Source organism: Sorex fumeus, unplaced genomic scaffold (genome assembly GCF_029834395.1).
Source record: "Sorex fumeus unplaced genomic scaffold, SorFum_2.1 ptg000086l, whole genome shotgun sequence".
Lineage (NCBI taxonomy): Eukaryota > Metazoa > Chordata > Mammalia > Eulipotyphla > Soricidae > Sorex > Sorex fumeus.
Genome location: NW_026606143.1, coordinates 11,061,635 through 11,089,497, shown reverse-complemented (window position 1 = coordinate 11,089,497; position 27,863 = coordinate 11,061,635). Strand labels below are relative to the sequence as shown.

Genomic DNA, 27,863 nt, shown 5'->3' with positions numbered 1-27,863 from the left:
CCCCCCCCGAAGGGCAGACAGCGACCAGGCGCGTGCCTGCCAACTCCATTCTCAACTACTGTCTTTTGGTTCCCTGGTGGTGTGCCCTGTCAACTGCCACACACACCGGTGACCCCAGTGTCTCCCAGAGCCCCTGCCCTTCGCGCAATGTCATCTGTGCATGAAAGCGGCGCGAGTAGAGGGGGCGACCTCGAGGGCCCAGGGTAGCCCCTGCGGCTGGGAATCAAGGCCACGTTGTCTGGTTCGACCCTTTTCATGCCTATTCTTATGCTCCTGTAATGCAAGAAGAAATCAACACTTAGAAAATGTGCCCAGTAGAAAGTAGGTAAAGGGATATTCTGGATAACCTTTCAGTATCAATATTGCAAACCACAATGCACGAAAGGGGAAGGGGGGTAGAGAGAGGGGGAGGAGAGTGAGAGAGAGAGAGAGTGAGAGAGAGTGAGAGAGAGAAGTGCTTGCCATAGAGGCAGGCGGGGGAGGGGGGGAGGTGATGGGATGGGTGTTGGAATACTGTATGGCTGAAATCCCATCGTGAACAGCTTTGTAAGGGTCTATCTCACAGTGGTGCAATAAAAAAAGCTTTAGAAGATTTTAAAAATAAAGAAAATGTGCCCAGGTTCACGGTCAGTCATGAGAGGGCGGGAGATTTGAATAGAGCCAGAATCCTGCAGGCGCCCACATCCATGTGCTGGGTTTTTCTGTTTCTCTTTTAGGAAAGGGGAGGGTCAAGAGCTGGGGCGAGTGCAGCACTGCAGCACTGCGGTTTGGGATGGGGCTTAAAGTTCTCTTTCCAGGGTCTGCCCCTGGGCAAGCACAAGGCACAGAAAGTTCCCTGTCTCACCCACACCCTTGGGAATCCACTGCTGTAGTTTTCTGCAACCAGATCTGCCTAGTTCCTGAGTTGTTCTCAACCACCCCAGGGACACCGCTGACCGGCCTGGCGCCTCCACCCTGTCGTCAGCATCATGGGGTGGGGGTTCCCACTGCTTGTGGGGATGGCTCATGGGGCTGCATTTTCTTTCTTTCTTTCTTTCTTTCTTTCTTTCTTTCTTTCTTTCTTTCTTTCTTTCTTTCTTTCTTTCTTTCTTTTGCACAGGGGTGGGATTGGGCCACATTCAGCCGTGCTGGGGCTTACTCCTGGCTCTGTGTTCAGGGATCACTCCCTGAAATGCTCAGAGGACCATATAGGGTGCTGGGGATCCAACCTGGGCAGCTGTGTGCAAGGCAAACACTCTACCCCTCTACCTGCTATACCGGCAGTATTTGCTCTGGGCCCGGGTCTGTCTGGTTTCTTCAAATCTCTCTCTCTCTCTCTCTCTCTCTCTCTCTCTCTCTCTCTCTCTCTCTCTCTCTCTTTCCCCTTATCTCCTGTGTCTGTCTCTGCCCTCTCTCTCTCTCACACACACACACACACATCCACACACACACCCTCAAAGAGACCTGGTTGTGCAGTCTGGGCACTGTACAAATGCAAAAGGAGGAAGGGGTAGGTGGGACTCAAAATCTCCTACCTCTGGGCTCAGAGAGCCCTGCACTTTAGAAGCAGACAGCCACATCCCTTGTGGAAAAACACCCCTTCCCTTATCACAGTTGGTTGGTCAGGTCCTGGGAACGGCTATCCAGAAGGGCACAAGATCTTTTACGTAGACTCAAGGTCATGTACAAGTTTGTATTTTCACAAACATCCTGGACTTGAGCTACCATCCTAGTACCCCCTGGAAAACTCTGCATCTCCTGTGGGGCTCTCCACTAATGCTACCTTCCTAACCCAACAATCCTTCAGGAACACCCTAGTCACAAGAAACCAGGATATGGAGGGGGTGGATCTAGTTCTTCCATGGCTGTCATCACAGAAGTCTCTCCAAGGAATGGCCATTCTCAATCCTGTCCACACACAAATCACCCAAGGAGGGACAATAACATTTCTAGGCTGAGCCCCAAACCAATCAAGCTAGAATCTTTAGGAATACACCCTAGAATTTGACCAAATGCCTATTTTGCTCTCTCCTTGTTCTGGTGCACATTCTAGCATGGGATAAATTCTCGACCAGATCTCTTAACCTAGGCACAATAAGCATCTTGGACTGGATATTTCTTTGTCAGTGAGGGTGACAGTGATGTGGATTGAAGGATCTATCAGCACCCCCTAACATCTGTGCAGCAAGTGCAGTGTAACCCCTTCCTTTACCCGGTTGTGGCAATCCAAGTCTCTAGATGTTGTCCCATGTCCCTTAGGGAAACACACCACTGCAAGGAGAACCACTATTCTATGCCTGTGAGCAAGTTAATATATATTCCAAATTTGGGATCCAGGTTAATCTTTCCTGAGCCCTTCCTTTCTTATGTCACTTTGCAAGCAAACACTCCTCACAAAATTCAGCATGAATTCACATAGTGGGCTGAAAAGGAACACCTGGTTCCCTCTTGTCACCTGAGTCTGGCTGGATGATGAGAAACACCACGCTCTATTTCAACAGTCGCTTTCTTGGCTGCCTTAGAGCAAGCCTGAATCAGATGATGGTGAGGAGAGGTTTCCAGATTTATTTGGCTCCCTTTTCAGAAAACAATCACTCTGTGCTCCACTGGAAATCTTTAAACAGAAAAACACAAAGCTTTTCTCCCAATTGCACATGAAGCTTCTATTGAACGCCATCCCCGACACATGCCCCAGCATTCCAGCACCTCCCGAGGGCCTGTGATATTGCCCACTGGGGACTGCATGATGCTGACTCCAGGCCCCTTCTCTCTTAGAAAGAATGTCGGCAGAGGGAAAGTGGGGGGAAGTGGTTAGCAATCTATTCCACTTTAACTTGGAAAACACCCGAATGATCAAGTAGATTCATAATCTATCAAAATAAACAAGCTCATTAATTTAGAAGACTGGTTCCTGAGTTGAAAGAAGCATAAAGTCAGTTAGGGCTTGTCATAGAACTCTGATCTTATTTGTGTGTGGCATGACAGAACTGTTCATAAATTGGGAAAAAAAGACACTGTGGGCATAAGACCCAAACCTTAGGAGGCAAGAAATTGGTTCTGAACATCTTTACAGGCAGGCCTGTTGTATTGACCCTGAACAGTAAAATTAGATCTCAAAAATCACCCACACAAAATAGATGAAACATGGCTTCATAGTAGTACTTGTGAGGGGACAACCTGGGAGCTACAAATTAAGAAAGACTTCCTTCCCAGGCACCTCAGGGCTTAGCTGACAGTGCCTGCTCTGTCCTCTGAAACATTCCAGAGTGCTGGGCAAAGTTTCAGAGGTGAGGAGAAGGGAACACAGACATCCACATCTGGCAATGGGGGTAGATCTGCCAGATCTTTCTTTCCACTTTGCGTGTGGAGTAAACAGGACTAGACACCACCATCTTGTCCCAAGTCAGAGCAGCATACCCTATAGTGGAGAGGGAAGGAAAAGGATTTCTAGGATTTCCACCCACCACCTTTTCTCTAAGCTTGTCCACTCAGCAGCAAGCAGCATTGAAGGAGAATCTATCAGTTACCTACTTAGGAGAAAACATTTCTGAGGACATCATCATCAAGGCCCTTCCTGTTCTATATCCCTCTTCTCTTCCCATACCTCTTCATTCTCTCCCCGCTCTCAAGCTAGTTCTCTATCCACATTCTTTCAAGGTAAATGGCTGAAGTTTAAGAGGAGGTATTGGAGGCTCTGTATCTTGTGAAATGAGTTTGCAGGGGAATTAAAGTCAATGAGACCCTCACAAGAGACACAACTTAGGACAATGCTTCTCATTATCTCTGGAAAAGAATTACTACTTTTGATTTGCTTTGCTTTGTTTTTGTTCTACAAAAAATTTGTATCTGGTGGTGTTCAGAACCTACTCCTGGCTCTGTACTCAGGAGACTGTGAGATACCAGGGACCAAACCTGGGATTTCTACATGTACGGCATGCATTTTAGCCCAGTGAGCAATCATTATGGATTAGGACTACTATTCCTAAACTTCCAGTACTTCGTTGATCAATGATTTTGTAAAACAAACATGACCTGCTAGAAAAATAAAACAGACAAGAAGCACAGATTAGCACTATTCTAGGCACTACACATTGAGTAACGTGTATACACATATATATTTTGTAGGGGCACACGAGAAGTTTTAAGGGGCTCTTCCTAGATCTGTGCTCAGGAATGGCCCCGGCATTGCTCCAGGAACCATATGTAAGCACCAAGAATTCAAACTGGTATTGACAGGATGCAAAGCAAACACCTTAAGCCTTATACTCTCTCTCTCTCTCTCTCTCTCTCTCTCTCTCTGGCCCAATAGCACATTTGTAAATAGATTCAATATTTTACACAGTACTGTAAAATACTTATTTCTTATTTTATTTTACAAATAAAATCAAACTACAGACTCTCCAAGTTTCCAAGATCTCAAGGCTAGAAGACCAAGGAGACTTGATCTCAATCTACTAGAGTTAAGGTTAATGAATGCCAGATGGGTAGGGTGATTTGGGTGATACTTTTGTACACAGGTACCTATTAAAATTCTAGAGTTGAATGGGTTAATATAGGAATGTTCAAGCTTGGGGCCAGAGCAGTAGTCTTCAAGTAGGGTTCTTGTCTTGCAAGAGGTAGACCAGGGTTTGATCTCTGACATACCACATGGTATTCGGAGCCCACCAGGAGTAATCCCTGAGCACAAAGCCAGGAGTCAACCCTAAGCATCTCTAGGTATGGCCCAAAAACAAAGCAAAAAGAATGCTCATGCTTAATTTTAAAAAAATTAATAACAGTCTAAAGAGTAGCATCTGTTTAAAATCTCCTAGCTAACATTTCTTCTCTTTTTAGGGTAGATATTCAGTATGAAAGAATACAGACTTTACTGGATGAAAATCTTCTGTAGCATAAGACAAAGGAAGCAGGTGTACTAGAAATCCAAAGGGAAACAGTCTTACAAAAATAATAAGCTACAAAATGGAAAGACAATTTTAGGCATTCCAAGTATTCAGTGAAAGATTAAAGGAAAGAATAAAGGGAGTAAACCTGTTCCCTTTGTCTTATGCTGCAGAATTTTTTCATCCACTCGAGTTTGTATTGTTTCATTCTGAAACTCTCTGACCAACTTTTCTACTATCACCAGCCAGAGATAACTCTAATATTAAGGGGCTTGCATGCTTATGGGAGGCTCACTTGGAAAATCTCCCTATGTGAAGGAAGCTGATTAGGGGATCTTAATTATATCTAAATATTTTCTCTACGTATAAAATTCTCTTATATGTAGTCTAATATAATCATTAGGAGAGTCTGATAAGGGCCACCTCAAAATTCCATTTACTGTAACTGAAAAAAAGTAAATATGGTCTGGAAAGACAGTACAGTGGGTAGGGCACTTTGCTTTGCACCTGGTTGACTGGGTTCAATCCCCAACATCCCATATAGTTCCCTGAGAACTACCAGGAGCAATTCGAGTCCAGAGCCAGGACTAGCCCCTGAGTGTTGCTGGGTTTGGCACCCCCCCCAAAAAAACGTAGATAGAAACTGTATGAAGTTTTTCCAAAATAACTGGATACAAAGATTTCAGCTGCAAAAAAAAATGTATAGTGGAATATTCCTCAGCCAACACAACAAAGCAAAAAAACATAAACATAAAACAAAGAAAAAGGATGAAACCTTACTTTTTGTGACAATATATAGAGAACTACAGGAGGTCATATTCAGCAAATTAAGTAAGGAAAAAGAAAAACTATCATATGATTTCACTTTTCTGTGAAATATAAAGAATCAGACCACTGGAACAGATGAAGTCAAAAGAAAAGGCATCCTTGGGTTCTGACCACAGAATTGAGGTTACCAAAGCTGGAGTGGGGAGTGGGCTGCAAAGAAAGAAGGGGTCAACAGGATGGTGCTCAAGAGATCAACTAGTGTCCATGGGTAGTGACCATGATGTGTTAACATACATATGAAGAGGTATCAAATTATACTTTTAAAGCACAAAAAGTATTAAAAGTTACATTTATGCTATTCTACATTGGACCTAGTTTCTGACTAGGCCTGATTTCCTGCTGGGAATTAATAAGCAACACTTACGTGGCCACTGTTATGTAACTATGCACTTGTATACATGCACAGGGTGAGGTGATAGAGTGTATCCCATCTTACAGCACTGACTTTGTTTACTCCTCTATACACTGTCTGTCTGACCTGAGTATGGCATAGCAGCTAGAATAAAGGCATGTCAGATATACCTGCAGATCTCCGCTTCTCCTGCGTAGTCCAAATTGTGATCTCAGGTGGCGAGGACAGAGTGAGCACCCAATAGTTACCTCAATTAAAATGATGCTAATTCACACTCATGCCCATCGCCGACCTTGGTTCAATAGCCAGAATATGAAAACGACCCAAATTATGTTCAATATGAATGAGGATGTGAAATAAGAAGTTGTGGTACATACACACACACAAACGGACTACTACACAGCTATAAAAAAAGATAAAATCATGCAATCTGCCACTATGTGGAAGGAATGTGAGGTTATCATGCTGAGTGAGGTCAGTCAGAAGAAGAGGTATGGACAAGAATGATCTTTCTCATTTGTGGCATATAAAAATACATAGTAAGGGAGCAATAAATGGCCAATGCAACAGAACTGGAGAGCTGGTCTATAGAACTTAGAGTACCTTGGGAAGGATAGAGGGTGGAAGGGAGGAATCCACAGGATATTGGTGGAGGGAAATAACAACATGTGGCAAGTATGGTGTTAAAATGATGTAGACATAAAATGCTCATTAATGGAATTGTAAATCCTGGCTCCTCAATAAAAATGGGGAAAAATAAAAACTAATGCTAAGGGGAAAAGCCTTTAAAGAAAACACGGGTGACATATATACATAATTTATAAATTGTAGCTGAGAGACAGATATAGAGGAAAAGTTGAAAAGGGAAACATTTTGTCTTCATAAATTTGTCTTCATAAATTCAGAGTGTGAAGATTATTATGAGCTTAATCCTTCCAGGATTAGACATTGGCTTGATAGGGAATTACCTGACAAACATCATTTGGGGAACGGGTCATGTAAATTTGAAGAGGACATGGCAATCACAGCCCGGATCTAGCTTATAGGTGTGATTACATGAACAAGGCTGGGCCAACAGTGGAAATGTATCCCAAGCCACTGAAATTTAAGGGGTAAACATAGATCCTTGGTAGGTCTATCCAGACCTCAGTCAGAGCATTTGAAAAACAGAGACCAGTTGTGAGAATTCCTCTTATTTTTCTCACATATGTGACCCATGAAATGTTAGTTCTGATTTGGCTCAGAATAAGCGAAGACTCAGGATACAGTATAAGCTGTATGCCACTCAGCCACATGATCTAGAAGATCTAGCGGTGCTCAAAGTGTCAGTGTCAGACAGAGATGCATTTTGACTTCTTCAGCAAGTTCCAATACATGAAGCAAAATGTGACACATAAATTTTGGGAGCAAATCCAGCTTTTGAAAATGACTAATAAGCTAATATCTGTGCCTTCTTTTCAGACACAAATCTTCGCTTACCACTGGGCCTTAGCAGAGACTGAACACTTAACTATGTGCAGTCAAGTTACCATGTAAACCTTGAATGTGACTAATCAAGTCCAATTGTGTCTCTAGAAGGGACAATAGTAACTTATTTCACCAGCTGACCTGGAATTATTATCAAACTTAAAAAAGCTAATCATACTTACTTAACCAGAAGACCAGTATTATGCCAATCATGGCTGACCAACAAAAATATGCTATCAGCCATTTACAATATGAATTCCGATGAATGGGATAGATTTTGATATGGTACCCATATAAAAGTCAAGAGATATTTACTTTGTAATAAATAAGACTGTAACAACTATTAAAAATTAGTAGCTGGGGCTGGAGTGATAGCACAGTGGGTTTGCTTTGCATGTGGCCGACCCGGGTTCAATTCCCAGCATCCCATATAGTCTCCTGAGCACTGCCAGGAGTAATTCCTGAGTGTAGAGTCAGGAGTAACCCCTGTGCATCACCAGGTGTGACCCTAAAAGCCAAAAAAAACTTAGTAGCTTTTTTTGAGCTAATCTATCAGTACTGACTTTTCATTCCTTTTAATGCCAGTGAAGATCACGTTTGTTCTTTTGTAGCTGATGTAGCTCATTTTCTTCTTTATCAGTGTCTTCTCTATCAGTGTCTCCTCCCCCCAGATGATGCCTCTGTTCTTGCCATCAGTGTAAGTGAATCCAAGAAACTGACTATGGAGATTTGGCGCAGGCATGCTTGCCTTTTTTTTTCTTTTTGGGTCACACCCAGAGATACACTGGGGTTACTCCTGGCTCATGCACTCAGGAATTACTCCTGGCGGTGCTTGGGGACCATATGGGACCTGGGAATCAAATCCAGGGACCACATGGGACCTGGGAATCGAACCCGGGTCGACCGCATGCAAGTCAAATGCCCTACCCACTGTACTATCGCTCCAGACCCCATGGTTGCCTTTTTTCATGATATGGCACTGACAAAACTTCAGGACAAAAATTATCTTCCCTTATTAATTTTAGAATCTCTTTCATTGCACATGACATGGAGGGTCTTGCTTGCAACTCAGACATTGTACTCTTTTTTTTGAATCCTTTTCTATAGAGGGATTTTTATTTAGCCCCAGGAATACAGGTATATAAAATAACTATAAAAATCAAACATTTTTCTGATAATAAATAAAGGCATTTTTAAAAATTAAAAAAATATACTACAGGGGCTGGAGTAATAGCACAGCGGGTAGGGCGTTTGCCTTGCACGCGGCCAACATGAGTTCGATTCCCAGCATCCCATATGGTCCCCTGAGCACCGCCAGTAGTAATTCCTGAGTGCAAAGCCAGGAATAAGCCCTGTGCATTGCCAGGTGTGACCCAAAAAGCAAAACAAAATATTACAGAGGCACTGTGATTTACAAAGTTGTTCTCAGTAGGCATACAATATTCTAGCTCCAATTCCACCACTAATGTTACCCTTCCTCCACCAATGTCCCCAGATTCCCTCCCAACCCCAGCCTGTGTCCCTGACAGACACATTTTTCAATTTGGTTATTGTATTTTTGGTTCCCTGCTTAACAGTGTTGTTGCAGTGTGGTTTAAATATACACATATACCATACTCTACACCCCTATGTGCTCCAGGACCCTGCCCCCGTCTCTGTTACATCCTGTCATCCTCTTCTTCCTTCCTTTTGATTTTGTTGATTCCCTGCCCACCTCATTTTTATAATCTAGGGTCCAGGGTTATTTAGGTAGCCTCCCTTTGATTCATTGCATTCCCTCATCTTGTTATTCTATATATAGAATAGAAAAGTGAGATCATCAGGTTCAATGTTCAATGTGGCCCTCCCGTTGATCGTCGATTTGCTCGAGCGGGCCCAGTAACGTCTCCATTGGAGACTTTGTTGTTACTGTGTTTGGCATATCGAATACTCTCGGTAGCTTGCCAGGCTCTCCGAGAGGGGCGGAGCAATCGAACTCGGGTCGGCCATGTTGGCCGCTTGTAAGGCGAACGCCCTACCCGCTGTGCTATCGCTCCAGCCCATCAGGTATTTGTCTTTATTTGTCTTTATTATTCTTTATTCTTCTAACTTCACTTAGCATGATATCCTCCAGTTCCATCCAAATTGTAGTGAATTGCATAACTTTATCATTTGTTGCAGTTGCATAGCATACCATTGTATATATACCATATACCATACCTTTACTACCACACATCTGTTGCAGACACATTGGCTGACTCCATATCCTAGCTATTGTGCTAAATTCTATAGTAAATAATGGTGTGCAAATATCCTTTTGAATGAGTGTTTCTGTGTCCTGGGGTTTACATTTTTAAAAAGTGCTTTACTACTTTGAGCCACATATTAAGCCCCATAACGTTATACTTTTATATGTCTTCTGTATGTCTTTATAAAGAATATACATGCTCTTCCTTTCAATTGTGTGGAATAGAAGAATGAAGATATAAAGTCAAGAAAACCTGGAAAAAATAGAATTTTTTTAAAAAAAATAGTCTACGGTTGCCTTTTCAGCAGATCTGAGTGTTGGAGTAAAATCTCAAATAATAATGGTGGGTCTGGTGTCAAAATATTGAATGTAGAGAGTAATGTGGAAATCATCTGCCCCACAGGTAGGGGGAGGGTGTGGGATGGAGGTATATTGGGGTTGTTGGGGGTGGAGAATGGGCACTGGTGAAGGTACGGGTGTTTCATTGTATGACTGAGACTTAGACCCGAAAGCTTTGTAACTGCTCTCACAGTGATTTCAATAAATAAAATTATAAAAAATGAAAAATAATTGGAAGGTATGAGCATAATATATTAGTCAAGAGGAAAATTAGGTGAAAATGCAGTTTAGAAATGCAGTTTAAATTAGTGGTAGTTGGAATTAGTAGACAAAGACAAATCCAAGTAGAGAATGCAATCACATAATTCCAGGATGATAAATTCTAAATTAATGTTCTCTACCAAGGGAAGCATAACTACCTAGAGTTAATATCTTATTCCTTAGAAGGTGGAATTACTATATAGTATGCCTTTGATAATAATAAAACTCTAGTGAGAAATATATCAGTTTGTAATAATGCTAATATATAAGTAAAAGATAGCTTAATGACAATTCAGTGGGTTATAAAGTGCTGAATAAGTGATTATTGAAAAGTATATTATTTTTAGTAAAAGACACCAGGAGACAAAATAATGTCAATATTAATATTCACACAAGATTCAAGTACTTTAAAGAGTTTCTGCAATAGCGAATAAAATATACCCTTTAAAAGGAAGCTTGCTTGCTGGGGGAAAAGGCAGCTCAGATAGAGAAGAGAACACCAAGTAAAGGATGTTGAGAGGACCCATTCAGGTTGAAAGATGAATGCTGAAAGTAGACTATAGACCAAACATGATGGCCACTCGATACCTCTATTGCAAACCACAACACGCAAAAGGAGAGAGAATAAAAGGGAATGCCCTGCTGCTGAGGCAGGATGGGGTGGTGGGGGATTGGGTGAGGGTTGTGGGAGGGATGCTGGGAACATTGCTGGGGGAGAATGGGCACTGGTGGAGGGATGGGTAAACGATCATGTAATGCAAACACAAAAGTTCATAAGTTTGTAACTGTACCCAGGGTGATTCGCTAATAAAAAAAAAAAGGAAGCTTGCTTTGGGAAAAATGCCGAATTCTTTCCCTCATCTGTTGGTAATGAAAAGTCTTGGCTAGTCTGAGAAGGTATTATTTTTCTTTACATTTTGAATTGGTATTACTCTTGGCTCTGTGCAGAAGGATCACCTCTGGCAGTGCTCAGGGGACTGTATGTGGTGCTGGAGACCAAACATGGGTCATTCCTTTTCTGGCCCAAAGATAAACTTTTTTTCCATCTGATTTCTCCAAACCCTGCGGGGCAGAGTGATAGAACAGCAGGTAGGGTGCTTGTCTTGCACAAGGCTGACCCAAGTTTGATCTCTGGCTTCCCATACGGCACCCTATACACCACCTAAAGTGATCGCTGAGCACAGATCCAGGAGTAACTTCTGAGCATCTATGCATGGTCCCCCCAAAAAAGAAAGATTTCTCCAACTGCAAGGAGTCATAAAAGGAATTATTGTTGCAGTTCTAGATATATATATATTATATATATATATAATTAGATAACTTATACTTCCAGTAATGTCTTAGCAAGTATGAAACAATAAAGGAATTAATGAAACCCTAACAGTGAAACTGTAAAATAGGTTGTTATTGTTTTTTTTTTTAATTAGTGAAACACCATGAGGTACAGTTGCAGACTTACAAACTTTCGTGCTTGGGTTTCAGTTATACAACGATCAAGTACTCATCCCTCCACCAGTGCCCATTCTCCACCACCCCAGTAGTCCTCCCACCCCCCCACCCCATCTACCCCCACCCCGTCCTGCCTTTGTCGCAGGGCATTCCTTTTTGCTCTCTCTTTCCTTTTGGGTATTGTGGTTTGCAATAGAGGTATTGAGTGGCCATCGTGTTCAGTCTATAGTCTACTTTCAGCACACATCTCATATCTCGAGCAAATCCTCCAAACACCCTTTACTTGGTGTTCCCTTCTCTATCTGAGCTGCCTTTTCCCCCAGCATGTGTTTCCAGCTTCCAAGCTGTGGAGCAGACTTCCTGGTACTTATCTTAACTATTCTTGGGTATTTGTTTCCCATTCTGTTACTTTACATTCCCCATATGAGTGCAGTCTTTCTATGTCTGACCCTTTCTATCTGACTCATTTCACTTAGCATGATACTTTCCATGTAAAACCGCTTGTATGTAAATTTCATGACTTTATCTTTTCTAACAGCTGCATAGTATTCCATTGTATAGATGTACCAAAATTTCTTTAACCAGTCATCTGTTCTCGGGCACTCAGGTTTTTTCAAAATTTTTCCTATTGAAAACTGCACAATAGGTTTACTAGTTAGTGGAATAAAACATTTTCTGAGTAATATGTGTAATACATGTAACTTTTTTTCTCTGACTTTTGGGCCACACTTACTACTCAGAAGTTTCTCGACTCTGTGCCTGGGAGTGGTTGGAGGACCATAAGTGGTGTTTGGAATTTGAACCAGTGTCTGTGGAATATAAACCAAGCACCTTCACCTACCCCAACTCTCTAGCCCCATGAGATTATGGTTTTAGCTTTTGGTTTTGGGAGTTGCTGAAGGAGTGCTCAGGAGTTGATTCTGGAAATACTCAGGGGACAACATGGTACTGGAAATCGAACTCATATCTCCTGCATGCAAAGAAGATGCTCCACACTATTGAGATATCACTCCAGTCCTGTACTGGTGTACATTTCATATTTTTGTGGGATTTGAAGAATTCACAAGAATAAGTCACAGTAAAATCATACTTCCCATAATGACATGATGGTCAAAGAAAAAGCATTTTGGTTAAAGAAGCAAGCCAGGGATGCCACTCAATAATAAAGTGCATGCCTTGCATTCAAAAAAAAATCTTACTTTCCCCTTAGATTTAAAAGACATTTAATGGGGCTGGAGAGATAGTGCAGTGCCTTGCATGCCTTGCATGCGGCCCATTGAGGTTTCATCCCCAGCACCCCATATGGTCTCTCAAGGCCTCAGGAAATGATTCCTGAGTGCAGAGTCAGATGTAAGGCATGAGAAACACTGAGCACCAAAACCAAAAATAGGATATTTCATTATCCCTCTAGATATCTCAGAAATATTCTTTTCAGAGTTACATGCATTAACCATATTAAATAAATTCTTTTTCATAACTCTGCCCCCCCCCCCATATTCAGTTCTGCAGCCCAGTATGCGGTAGCATGCAGATTTGAAGAAGCTAGTCTTACCCAGGTCTTCCATCAGATTGTTTAACTCCCAGGCCACGTGATGGTGAGAAGGAGCTCTATATCTGCAGGATACTCTCATCACCAAGGTTGGAAGCAACGAGAACTGACGTGAGTTCCAGCTCTTCTTCATAAGCTCCACTTGTGCTTGTGATTCCAGCTTGCCATTCATCCCTTCCTCATTTACAACTTTCCTTCCCTACAGCTTGCTTATCCCATGCCTTTAAGCTCGAGCATTAGAGTTAAAGACAATAGTCAAGTCAAGACTGCTTATTAATCACTCTCAACTGGATGAGAGCAATTCCCTGTAAAGAATCCACATTGGTCCTATGCAAGGTAAATCCCGGACTGATTCTGCTTTTCTGGTTGAATTGGGCAGAGAGACAGACACAGTTTACGAGCCAGGTATAGAGGGAAAGAAATGAGTCTAGTTTTGAACATGTTTAGGTTGCAATGCAGGTAAAAGAACAACACTGACATGTCTACGAGCTAAGAGAACCTGAAATTCAGTAGAAACTATAAGAATGCATATTTGAAATGCATATATGGAAGTAAAATATGAGGTGGTTTTAGTAGACGAGATCCTTGAGGACGCTGAAGAAAAAAGAAAAGAAAAGAAACCAAACGGATATTCAAGTGAAACAGAAAAGTGAAGGAATGAAGCCCTAGCAAATACCAGCTTCTGCATCCCTAACAGGGAACATTTGTGAGTCCTAATAGAAAACTCCTTTGTTTCTCCAAATAGGAACTGGCAATCCATACAAAGGAAGATGACCCCAGGGAACAAAATGAGGAAAGATCAGTTAGTTTCTACAGCTGAATCTTTCCTAGAAGGAAATTGTAGAAGGATTGTGCCCAAAACTTAAAAATCCACACTTGGGTTATAATGAAGCACTACCATTACTGAGAGTGGCAGAAGTCCAGAACACTTTTGAGTATGGAATAATCTAATAAGGTAATGGGGAAAAATCAATTGGTATCCCAGGGGATATATATCTGAAGAGGTCTGTAACCAGTGCAGGACTGGGGAATTTTTTACATAAAAACCATCCTCAAACCAGTGCTGGCACGGACGTAGGGAAAAAGGGACTCTCCCTCACTCTTGGTGAGAATGCCAACTGGTCCAGCCTTTTTGGAAAACAATATGTACATTTCTCAAAAAAAACTAGAACTTGAGCTCCCATTTGACCCAGCTATACCATTTCTGGGAATATACCCTAGTTCCCAAATACACACAGCAGAAACTCCATATGCATTCCTATGTTCATTGCAGCAATATTCACAATAGCCAGAATCTGGAAACAACCTGAGTGCCCGAGAACAGAAAAATGGCACTTCTACACAATGGAATACTATGCAGCTGTTAGAAAATAAATGAAGTCATGAAACTGAAACTTGTCTATAAATGGATGGACATGGAGAGTATCATGCTGAGTGAAATGAGGCAGGAGAGGGACAGATATAGAATGACTGCATTCATCTGTGAAATACATACATATATATATACACACACACACACACACGCACGCACATATATATAAAGACTAATCTCCATGGACTGGAGCGACAGCGCAGCGGGTAAGGCATTTGCCTTCAAGTGGCCGACACGGCTGACCCGAGTTTGATTCTTCTGCCCCTCTCGGAGAGCCCGGCAAGCTACTGAGAGTATCTTGCCTGCACGGCAAAGCCTGGCAAGCTCCCCGTGATGTATTCGGTATGCCAAACACAGTAACAAGTCTCACAATGTTACTGGGCCCGCTCGAGCAAATCAATGAACAACGGGAGGACAGTGACAGTGACAATCTCCATGGCCAGGGAAAACAGAGTCTAGGAGGACTGGTCAATGGTTGGAATCAACCACAAGTGTGTGGGAGGCAGAGGGTAGGTAAGAAAGAGCAGGAAACAGTACGACAATAATAATTGGAAATGATCACTCTAGACAAGAACTGAGTGCTAAAATTAGGTAAAAGGATATGTCAGTATCTGTATTGCAAACCACAGTGCTCAAAAAGAAAAGAGAGAATGAGAGAGAGAAGAGAAGAGAAGCACCTGCCATAGAGGCAGGCTGGGGATTAGGGGTGATAGGAGGGAAACTGGGGACACTGGTGCTGGTAAATGTGAACTGGTGGAAGGATGGGTGTTGGAACACTGTATCACTGAAACCTAATCATGAACAGCTTTTTAAGAGTCTATATAACAGTGATTCAATATTTTTTTTAAAAAACCACCCCCATCCTCAGTGGGATTGGAGGAATATTACAGCAAGTGAGGCACTTGTCTTACACTCATCCTACTCTGATTCAATCCCCAGAACCCTATATAGTCATCTAAACACCACAAGTGATCCCTGAGCACAGAGCCAGGAGTAAGCCCTGGACACTGCCAGGTGTGGCTCCAAAACAAAACAACCCACAATCCTCAGAGAGATGCCTCCATTCAACTACTGTGGGATTGATTCCCCAAACAAGTCCCAGTTCTAGTCTGCTCAGGGTCATTCTGGTTCTACCATCCATTCTTTTCTTTAAAATGAATTGTAGCCTACATCCTGCAGTGTTCAGGGGTATTCCTGGCTTTATGATCAGGAGTGGACCCTGTTGGTTCTTGGGAGAGCAGATGTGGTGCTGGGAATTTGAACTGGGATAGGTCACACGTAAGACAAACCCCATAACCCCTATACTCCAGTCCTTCATTTATTTAGTTTTTGCTTTTTGGGTCACACCCAGTGATGCTCAGGGGTTACTCCTGGCTCTGCACTGAGGAATTACTCCTGGCCTGGGGGGCCATATGGGATACCGGGGTCAGCCACATACAAGGTAAATGCCCTACCCCTGTACTATCACTCTGGCCCCAATTTTCAAAACTATTCTTGGGCTGCCAAAGTTAAAGATGAGACAACAGGTTTCAACAGATTGGATTGTCTCTCCATTTGAAATCCCTTTTACTTCTGTTGATGTTGGCACAATCGCTGGTCTCTGGCTTTTAGAACTCTGCTTCATTCCCAAAGCACTAGTTGTATAGGTTTCAAGTCAAAGAAAGATGTGTGGATAAGAAGGAATACTTTTATTCATTCTATTGTAAGCATCCCAGAGGTCAGCATCACTGCCAGGGCCTCAACTCAAAAATTAAGTCTTGGAAGCTGAAGATGAGCTTTCAGCTGAGTTCTCTAGGTATGTGGCTTCACAGTGCAGACTGCCTATCTGCATGGTTGTACCCATGCCCTTTCTCCTGCTGTTTCTACAGATCTCTCCCAAAGGTTGTGGTTCTAAAGGAAGTCAAAATACACATAGAAAGCCTGCTGTCTGGCCAAGATTTTAAGAGCTTCAGCCAAGCACAAAAGCAAGCCAAGTTTAGAAACAATGAGTTAACAGTCCATCGTGAGTTGTATCATGCTGTGTGTGATAACTAATCAAATGCTTTTTAATAAAATTCTGTTGTACTCTTTTGTTCCAAATGCTTTGCAAGGATCAGTTGAAGAGCCAAGGGAAAGTGGAGGCATGGAAAAGTTACTGAAAGGTCCTAAAAGACTTGAACACACCCAAGCTTAATAAACATGCTGAGCTTTCAACATTGAGATTCTACAAACATTTCTCAGGCAACTACATGAAACTTTCCTGCCTAACCCTTGGTTCTTCTCTCTCTCTCTCTCTCTCTCTCTCTCTCTCTCTCTCTGCTGGAGCAAGTTCAATTTTTGATTGCAAAATATGATTTATGGACTTTTCCCACTTGCCTCATGTTCTCTTTTTCTTTAGAAGAGAATGCACAGTGATGTGTGTCTTAAGTATTATCTTATACAATGTAGCCCAATGCTTGGTATATCATATTCTTAAATAGATGATATTACATGATAGGTCTATAATATTGTTGTCTTCCAATGTTTTACCCTTCTGTAAAAGTTGTATAAACTCCCTACCTCCATCAATCTACTCCAATATGAATCTGTCCACATTGTTTTTCTGAAACAAGTCTTTGTTTCATAACCTGCTCTTTACACCAATAGACATATTTAACCCTCATTTGGGTGGGAAAAATACAACCAGTGGTGCTACTCTGGACTCTGTACTTGGGGCTCTACTCCCTGTGCTTGCCAGTCTACTTCTGGCTCTGTGCTCAGGGGTGTACTCCTTGACTCTGTGCTTGGAGAGTCATTCTGGTGGTGCTTGGGAGACTAAGCAGTGCCAGGGATAAAACTAAGGTCTTTTATATGCAAGCACCTTAAGCCCTGTACTCCCTGTCTCTCTCTTTCTCTCTCTCTGGCCCCCTAGTTTTCAGTTTTATACACTTATCAGAAACAGTTAATACTGATGACTTCTTGTCACTTACAACAACACTAACAATCATCTTTGGATCCCACAAAACAATGCCATACTTTCAACCTCTCTGGATGCTTATTTCTCTCTGCCTACACATCAGTTCCTGATGAATGTTGAATTACCAACATTGGTAACCCAATTACCAACAACGAATGCTGAATGAAAATCTGCCTACTCTCTCCAAGGTGATTCAACGACACTCAAATTCTTAAAATTTCTTTCATTACCAGCTAAACACTGAGAATTCATAAATGTGGATCTTTAGGAATTCTGTGCATTACTAGCCCCACTACATATAGTTTTGTATCATTGATTAAAATTATCTGACATTGGGGCTGGAGCAATAGCACAGCGGATAGGGCGTTTGCCTTGCACGTGGCCGACCCAAGTTCGATTTCCAGCATCCCATATGGTCCCCTGAGCACCGCCAGGGGTAATTCCTGAGCACAGAGCCAGGAGTTACCCCTGTGCATCGCCGGGTGTGACCCCCCTCCAAATTAAAAAGCAAAAAAAATTATCTGACATGTAAGGGGCTGAGAGAGATTTAAATTTTTTCTGATAATGCACCCATTTATTTATATTTCTTCATTTCTTGCTGCAAATCATGTTCTCTGAAAAGGACATTCTGAGATAGTGACAAGCACATAAGATGCTCCTAAAGGTATACATTCAGAATCTATACCTACAAAAGAGAAAGCAACATGAGGGGGCAGAGGGATAAGTCCAGCTTTGAAGAAGTCCCAGTGAAAGCCTCATCTGAGCTAACGAGGGACTCTGAAATGGTCCTGGAGATTTAGGGTGAGGAGATGGGGCTTTAATACACCAGTGCCAAACAGTTACTAGGTTACTCATTAGAGACTGTTCTCAGGAAGGAAATACAAATGTGGGTAATGTAATTATCTTCAGCAAAGAGCACTTCTGAAAAGGACAGACAGCTGTCAGCTCTCTGATAGAAATACTCCCAAGGAGCTGGAGAGTAAGTCCTTCCATCCTGAAAAGCGATATAGACAGCACATCACCACATTAGAACTATACTCCTGAAAGAATCAGACAGAAGAAAGAAAATTCCCTGTTTCCACTGTGTCGAATATATGGATGTGACACCTTGAATGCAGCTGCCTTTTCACAACCATCTTATGATTGGAGTCAACTTATGGGAAAAGGGTTGAAATAAATGAACTACCAGAGAAATAAAACCAGAGCTAAAATACATGGTGTCCAGAGCCTACCCAAAGCTTGATACAGGTGCTCAGATGCATCCTTACTGCTTACATCACTTAAGTTAGGTCTATGTCACTTGCATCCCAAGATTTCTAAGCCGAAGGAGGGATAAATCAGGATAAGGTCTGGAAAACATCCAATGGATGGGGAAGAAGATATTAATATTAGAAATAGGTCAAAGCACCCATTTTTAACAAGCAGGTACAGGCTGATCAATCTGGGAAATGGGGGGGGCAAGATTCCCAACTGGCCGACAAAGATAACTTTGCCCTAGGAACTGCCCCTTCCTTTCTCAGTCCATCAGTTTTCTCCCTGACATTTTTGAAGGGTCAGAAAAATCAACTGTGGGGCTGGAGCTATAGCACAGTGGGTAGAGTGTTTGCCTTGCACGTGACCAACCTGGATTCGATTCCCAGCATCCCATATGGTTCCCTGGGCACTGCCAGGAGTAATTCCTGAGTGAAGAGCCAGGAGTAACCCCTGTGCATCACTGGGTGTGACCCAAAAAGCAAAAAAACAAAAAGAAAGAAAGATAGATTAACTGTATACATGTATACATGTACATGTGGTGTTTGGAGTCAGTTCATCATCTGTCTGTATGCATGGAACACTGGAATGTTAGAGCCAGGTTGAAATCAGAAGTAGAAATCCTTAGGCCTAGATAAGCAGCATCATCATCACAAGAGGCCAAAGTGATATTTAAATCCAGCAATTTGAAAAGTTTGGTGTTTTTGGAACTTGTTAGACCAGGTTTAAAAAAAATATTCTCTGCATCTGGACCATGCAGTAGGTTACTGTCGCCAGGCCACCCCAGGGGAGAAAGGGTGTTGTCCCTCAGCCTGCTTCCCCCTGGCGGCTCGGTGGCCATCATCCTCCAGAGGCCATTGGACAGTCAGGTTTGGGCCCACAGTGACGAGACATTTGGGGTCTCACGGGATGGGGGTGGAGCCAGTCCTGTCCTCCCCACCCCAACAAGACCACAAGTCATCGCCCACGAACGGCCTCTCTGGCTCCTGATCAAGCTGCTTAACGGCCATGATCCAAGAGACTCAGGAGCAAATCTCGGAACCCAGCAGGTTTTGGCAAAAATCCCTCCAGATTTAAGTGTTAAAATTTCGGAATTTCAAAATCGCGTGGCCACTACTGCAGCCACGCCACATCATATGTTATTCATAACCAGCAACAGAAAACAAATTGTCTACTGTTGCCTTTTGGCAGATCTCAGTGTTGGGGTAAAATCCCAAATAATAATGGTGGGTCTGGTGTCGAAATATTGAATGTGATCAGAGTAGAGAGAAAGAGAGTAATGTGAAAATCATCTGCCCCACAGGTAGGGGGAGGGTGTGGGATGGGGGTATACTGGGGTTGTTGGGGGTGAAGAATGGGCACTGGTGAAGGTATGGGTGTTTCATTGTATGACCGAGACTAAGACCCGGAAGCTTTGTAACTGCTCTCATGGTGATTCAATAAATAAAATTATAAAAAATGAAAAAAAGTAAGGTGGAGTTCATGCACAATTCAATCATCTAATCAGTGGCTGAAAAAAATAGCAGTACTCCTACATAAATAAATAAATAAATAAATAAAGATTTCTCATCAGAATGTTGAGCCTCCAGAGAAATTGAAAATCTCATTCTAAATTTCTTATTGTAAGAACATTAATGGTTTTGAACAGCTGAAATTCTTTTGAACTTCAGAACCTATACTATCTAGAAAAAGCTGAGGAACTAGAGCCTGAAACTCAAGTGAAATAAGAGCTCAGAGAATGCAAGGCATTATCTTACAAGCCTCAGCCAATTACTAGGATAACTTTATTTCATGTAAGCTTTGTTGGAGGATAACATTGGCTTGCCCTTCCTCCCTGGCCTCAGGGAGCTTGGGTTTGATTGCTTCCCCAACCTGTCAATTACCTTTGCCTCCTGATAAGACTCTGCTGACTTGTAAATATTGTTTTTCTCTTCTCCTTAATGCCCTTTGCATGGTTAGTTACATCAGAGCAATTACTTTTTGTATGGACATAGAAAGACAGTTGAAAAGATAAGCCTATAACTTGGGAGTTAACCGACTCCAGATAATATTACCTCCTGGACATCTGCTCGCTCAACTTCTCAGTTCCCCTTACTTCCTAGATCCCCCAAAGCAGGGTCCCGACAAGGGACTGGATGGACCCAGGGCAAGTGGTGAGCTACCCTGGCATTGAAATGGGTCTGGCCAAAGTGCCATAATGCTTAACTATATAAGTTAAGAGCATGGTCATGGACAAATGCTGTCATGATCTAAAAAGTAATAACCAGATTCAAACCTTGTTGGGGTTAGGAATGATTAATCCGACCTAAGCACTGTAGTCAGAGTCTGTGGTGAGATGTCCCCAGGAGAGTCACCCTACAAGCCTAAATGTGTCTATTACTGTGTTCAAACAGAATGGTAAATATTAGGAAGTAGAATTAAAGATGTTAATTAAGTTGCTGCTCTAAGGAGAGGAGAAACACCTTAAGGGCTGTTTTGCCCTTGTGGGCCGCAGGTGGTTGGGAAGACTGGAAAAACATGTTGATTGCGCTTCCTGGGGAGGCGTGGTTGGGGAGGCATGGGGAGAGAAGAGACAGAGGGCTGCGGGAGATTGAAAAGAGAGATGTTGCTGTTGGATTGGAGAGAGTGCGACATAGAGGCTGCAGGGATTGAAGGTGTTGTGGAGCAAGTTAAAGAGACGCGTTGGAGAGAGCTGGAGGAGAGTTGGAATAAACGGCAACTATTCATCAACCTGGCAAGCTACCCGGGATGTATTCAATATGCCAAACATAGTAAAAACAAAGTTTCATGATGGAGACGTTACTGGGCCCGCTCTAGAAAATCGATGAACAACAGGAGGACAGTGATACAGTGATTCATCAACCAGCTTGGTCTTTGTTCCTCCTTTCTCTGCCCAAGGCAACGGCCGTCTCGGGTGGGGAAGCAGCTCAAGAGCACCGAACAGGCCCTGCGTGAAGGGAATCACACACTTTGTCACCAGGTATCAACCAGTCCTGACCTTAAGAGAGCTTTGTCCACAGGCGTGAAGTCCTTACCATTTCATGGTAATCTATGAGTGTTTTAATCCTTTCATATCTGTGTTTTCCTAGAAATCAGAATTCTAAAGATGTCCCTGGTTAATTTCTAATGTGAAGTGAGCTTTTGCTAAGTGAATATAAATTATAAGAACTTAAATTGTGAGACTCTTTAATATCCATAGAATAATTTTTGAATATCCATAGAACTGATATAATGCATTTGAAATTAGTACTGCAGAGTACAGTTTTGTCGTGTTAAATGAGATGATTAGAAACTTGTGTCCAAACATGGGAGATCATGTTGTACTAAGTTCAGTAAAATAAGGAGTTTAAAACTTGTGGGATGTGACTAGAGGAGTCTACATGTATGTTTTAAGTAAGAAAGGTAATGGATGGAGATATCATCAGTTGGGAAAAGGGAATCCTGTTAAAGTGAAGTTGATTTTGAAGAGGGATGAAGGAAAGTTACAGGACAGAATGAATGGGAAGGAATGTGTAGAAGTTTGAGGTTGTGTTTTAAGGAAAGGAATGATCAAACTGTATTGTTTATAAGAAACTCTTTGAATTACATCTACAGAATTGTTCTAGTGCCTTTTGGCAAGATCTATGGAAAAGATATTAGATGGATTATCAAGAATCCTGATACAGTGCTCTCAGATAATGGCAAATAAAGGTTTTCAACATGGCATCATTGAATGAGTTAAACATGATGTTTATCTCTACAGATGTTAGCTTCTTTTGACTAGGACCCACAGCAAATGGGTGTATTGCATCTCATTGTGAGTAAAGTGAAATGTTTGCTTTTCTCTTCTTTGTACCTTCAGTATGTTTTTGATGCTTCATGGCACTATGTGGTCTGCATAAATTCAGATAAAAGTCTTACCTCTCTGTAATAAAGTCTACCCCCATGCAGACAGGAAAATCAGCTATGTAAGATCAAAGCCCTCTTTCAGGGAAAGAGCCAAGGGATTAGTCTAAACATCAGGAGCGGTTATTTAACAGGTACTGTTTCAAGTACCCTACAATCCGCAGGGGAACCCTAGAGGCAGGCCAGCTCAAGGAAGGACTGGAAATCCTCTGTGCTATGGAAAATGAAGAATCTGGAAATCTGCAATGACTCAGTCCGGGCCCTACTCTCAGCAGCAAGAGAAAACTGGAAACCAGGATATCTCCCAGTCCTGAAGAAGGGATGGGATGGACTCCTTCCTGCTAAGGACACTCCTATGGAAGGCGAGAGGCCTGAAGCCACTTCCAGTTCAACCTGAAGGCTCAAGGCCACCTCCAGTTCATCGTGGGACCTGATCTTCACATCTTTTGGCCAGACCTGGGTAACTCTGATGTGTCAGATTAAAAAAAAATTAGTGCTCCTATTGGTGTGTCTCCTGTACCAACCCCCAGTACTTCTCAATAAATAATGCGGTGCCCCAAATGGAGAGTTCTCCAATCTTCTCTATTTATGCAAAAGAATAAGTCAGGTTTGTTAAATCATCTGGCAAATTTAAAATGAAGGTGGAGAGAAAACCATGTTTCTGTAACTTGCTTTTTGTAAGAATCAGATTCTAATTCTACAGAGGTGATAGAAAAAATGTATTCTAATAGGCTTGATTTAAAAGGTACACACTTTTTTTTGGTTTTTGGGTCACACCCGGCAATGCACAGGGTTTACTCCTGGCTCTGAACTCAGGAATTACTCCTGGAGGTGCTCAGGGGATCATATGGGATGCTGGGAATCGAACACGGGTCCGCGGCGTGTAAAGTAAACGCCCTACCCACTTTGCTATCGCTCCAGTCCCTAAAAGGTACCCACTTTGGGTAATCCAGATAAAACTTTGTTTACTGACTGTGGGTAAGCAGTTTAGTCTATAAAGGAACTCAGTGTTGTACATGCTGACACCAGTCTGATGGGGGTGTTGGAAGTCAGAGCTTTACCAGGGGGAACCTCGGCTCAAAGGACAGAATTAATTGCTTTCCCCCAGCCTGTCAATTGGCTAAAGTGCCGAGAGTGGACATCTAAACTAGTTTTAAGTATTCTTAGTTCTATGAACACATAGTCGTTTGGAGAGACCAAAATTTTTTAACAGTTCTTAGTTCTTGTTCCATCATGGGATTAATACCCCATGCAGAGGGTGTTTCCCCTAAGCCAGAATACTCTGCAGAAGAGGAAGAATGGGCATTGGAATGAGGTTTCCAAAAGGAAGTTGATGGACAGTTTACCAAACAAGGAAAATTGCTAATCCCTGGACCAATGCAGTGGGATATCATTAAAGGGTTACATGAAGCTTCCCACAAAGAAAGAGATACTTTAACAACATTAGTAAAAACCATTTTCCAATGGAAGGAACTGAATAAGACAGTAATAGAGAAATAACTCTGAACTGTGCTTTCTGTGACATTAATGAATCTAGTGGAAGTCTTGGGCCTCTTCTCCTAACACCACCTGTTTGGCATCAATGAACTTATCCAGAGGAGGATTGGCAGCTTGACTTCATGCAAATTATCAAATGCTCAAGATACAATGATTCTTATTGATGCCTTCAGTGGATTGGCTGAAGCTTTTCCAATCTGTACTGAGAAAACCAGAGAGGCAGCTTGGTGTTTCTATCCATTTATCCATTAGAAAAATCAGGACTCAGGAAGTCATTTTCTTTCTTTTTTTATTTTTGCTTTTTGGGTCACATCTGGCAATGAACAGGGGTTATTCCTGACTCTGCACTCAGGAGTTACTCCTGGCGGTGCTCAGGGGACCATATGGGATGCTGGGAATCGAACCCAGTGTCGGCCGTGTGCAAGGCAAACGCCCTACCCGCTGTGCTATCTCTCCAGATCCAGGAAGTCATTTTCTAATAACCAAACTCATGGGTGAAGGAGTTATTCTTTTCCACTTTTTATGATAGAAATGGATATGGCATTATGTTGCTTCAGTTTCTGTTGCTTTAACTTATGTTTTCTAAGACAGCAAACCACTCTGTCCTTACTTGAGTCATAAAGGACCCTCATCTAATCACTTCAAAGTGACACCACTCAGTCTAATTGATCTGATCTTTTATTTCAGATGTTGATAACTTCAGGAACCCAACCTATTCATTGCCTGGGGCCCATTAAAAACTAAGGTAGCTGTGGCTGAAGTGATAGCCTCCTCAGTGGGGAGAGCGTTTGCCTTGCATGTGGGTGACCCAGGTTCGATTCCTAGCATCCCATATGGTCCCCCGAGCACCGCCAGGAGTAATTCCTGAGTGCATGAGCCAGGAGTAACCCCTGTGCATCGCCGGGTGTGGCCCAAAAAGCAAAAAAAAAAATAGCAGCCAGTCTTGTTTGAAGATGACCAAGTAAATGATGGAACCAGTATCCCAGCAAATATTTTAAGACACACACACACATACACATAGTAGATATATGTTTTCTGATAGCTCAACACTCCTTCAAATTAATGCCTATATTTCTTTCTGGGGAACTACCCCCTACCTATTGTGAAAAACCTGGTGGTAAAAGAAATCCAAATGGCTCTTCTTCCAACTATACATGTCCAAGGGAGTACAGGAGATAATATACACATGTGACCCTTCCATGCAGTCTCCTATACAATATAAGACAGGCACCTCTACTTGGCTATTCAGTCCTTGAATCTAGATCAAGTGAGAAATATGAGAAAAACGGTTGGAATTTTTGTTTGGTTTTAGGTCACACCCAAATCTTTTCCCTTTGCACTCCTACTCATTTTCCATTGGTCTCCTTAGCAGTAGAACATCTAAATTTCAGCAAGGTATAGATTCTCAGTTTAGAATGATATTTCAGCCCCCTTTTACAATTGGGTGTGATCAGGAGAATGAGTTTAGGTTTCAGCACTGGATGTAAGCAGAAGTAATCTATGCTATTTCTAAGATGCCCTCCTACAATGGACAATTCATGAATTTCCTTGGCTGGAAAATGAGACGTAAACTCAAGCCATCCTGAGCCATGAAATGAATGGAAGACCCCTACAGAGGGTCACAGAGCAGATTTGCTAGTCTTGGGGTACATATTTCTGAACTGTGCTCTGAAAGAAAAACATACTTTGAATAAGCCCTACATAGTGGGTCTCTGTTTATAGCATCCTGACAAGGGTTCTGAGGAAGGTAACTTCCAGTCAGTTAATTTATGATCAAATGAGCTTATCAGACAGATTTCAGAAATTAGTGTTAAGAGTAGCACTGTAGCACTGTCCTCCCATTGTTCATCGATTTGCTTGACCGGTCACCAGTAATGTCTCCATTGTGAGACTTGTTACTGTGTTTGGCATATCGAATACGTCACGGGTAGCTTGCCAGGCTTTGCCATGCGGGCGAGATACTCTTGGTAGCTTGCTGAGCTCTCCAAGAGGGGCGGAGGAATCAAACCCGGGTCGGCCGGGTCAGCTGCATGCAAGGCAAATGCCCTACCCGCTGTGCTATTGCTCCAGCCCTAGTGTTAAGAGTATTAGATATCAATAAAATTCACTTTTTGAGGTTTTCATGGCCCAAATATTGATAGATATGAAATATTTAAACTGTTTAGCAGCCGAGAAGCTGCTGCTGACACTAGAGTACTTATAGTATTGTAGGAAGAGTCATGATATTTGTGTTTCCATAGGACTAAGGAATTATTTTCATTTTGGATCAGATCTTGAAATAATTTATTTTTGCCACAGTCTAACTGGGATTCAATTTTCTCCTGTACCCATGTGGAGAAGAAGCCATAGGAAAATAAATCTGAGTTTCCACTCAGTAAAAACCAGAGCACAGAGAATGTGATCTTATTTCCAGAGATGTATGGTAAAAACTGTATTGAAAGGAAAAGGGATGATTCTGACTAGTAGTATAGTTGCTGAAACTTAGGGCTTGAAAATAAACTTTAAACAACTATTTATATAGATAAATTTTCCTATAAATGTTCCAGAAGATATTAAGGTACAGTCATTTACTGAGCACTAAATACTGATGTGTTCCCTGACATTTCTGAGCTGTCTTGCAATTAAGAGAATCACACAGCTAGGTTCCGTCTTGAAAAGTGTCATCCATCATTCCTAGGCTTCAGCATTTAAGAGTAAACATGGATAGGGAGCCAGAGTGATATTAAAGCAGGTAGGGTGTTTGCTTTGCAAGTGGCCCACCTGCGTTTCAACCCCATAATCCCATATGGTCTCCTGAGCCCACAGGAGTGATTTCTGATCACAGAGCCAGGAGTAAGCCCTGAACACCGCTGGGTGTGGTCCAAAAACCAAAAGCCCAACCAACCAACAACAAAAAAAGCCAACACATATAGACAGAAAAACTTCCCACAGGGGCCAGGAAGATAGCTCAAGTGGTAGAGCACATGCCTAGCACATGCAAGGCTCTGAGTTCCATCTGTATTCCCCACTCTCTCCAACACCATTGGGCGTGGCTCTGGTGACACAAGCACCAGTTGTGGGGAGAACTCCATTATAAAAATGAATCTTCATTGTGAACTATAAATAAAATTAAAGAAGAAAAAAGAAAAACAAATCTTAACACAAAGAAAAGTCCAGTTTCAGTTGATTTTATTATTATTATTATTATTATTATTATTTTGATTTTGGGGTTACACCCAGAGGTAATCAGGGGTTACTACCAGCTCTGTGGTCATATGGGGTATAAGGAACCGTATGTGGTGCCAGGGATTGAACCCAGGTCAGCTCTTGCAAGATAAAATACCCTATATCCTGTATATGTATGTGTGTGTATGTGCATGTGCATGTGCATGTGTATGTGTATCTCTAGTCCCTCAGTTGACTTTTTAATAGTGTGTTCTACCTAGCATTTTTTTTTTGCTTTTGGTTTTTTCAATCATCCCTGGCAATGCTCAGGCATTGTTCTTGGCTCTGTACTCAAGGATCAAGCCTGGCGTTGCTTGGGAGACCATATTGGGTACAGGTGATGCTCTACCTAACATTTAAGGAAGAAATAATACGATTATCATAAGCC

The 27,863-nt window shown here is 42.2% G+C and overlaps 2 protein-coding genes across 3 annotated transcripts in view; both read right to left on the bottom strand.

Annotated features, from left to right (window-relative positions):
- RPGR (retinitis pigmentosa GTPase regulator) overlaps nucleotides 1-27,863 on the bottom strand; it is a 160,308-nt gene that overhangs the window by 62,614 nt on the left and 69,831 nt on the right. The gene's annotated exons all lie outside the window — the stretch shown is intronic.
- The window catches only part of SRPX (sushi repeat containing protein X-linked), a 152,699-nt gene that overhangs the window by 120,838 nt on the left and 3,998 nt on the right, over nucleotides 1-27,863 (bottom strand). The gene's annotated exons all lie outside the window — the stretch shown is intronic.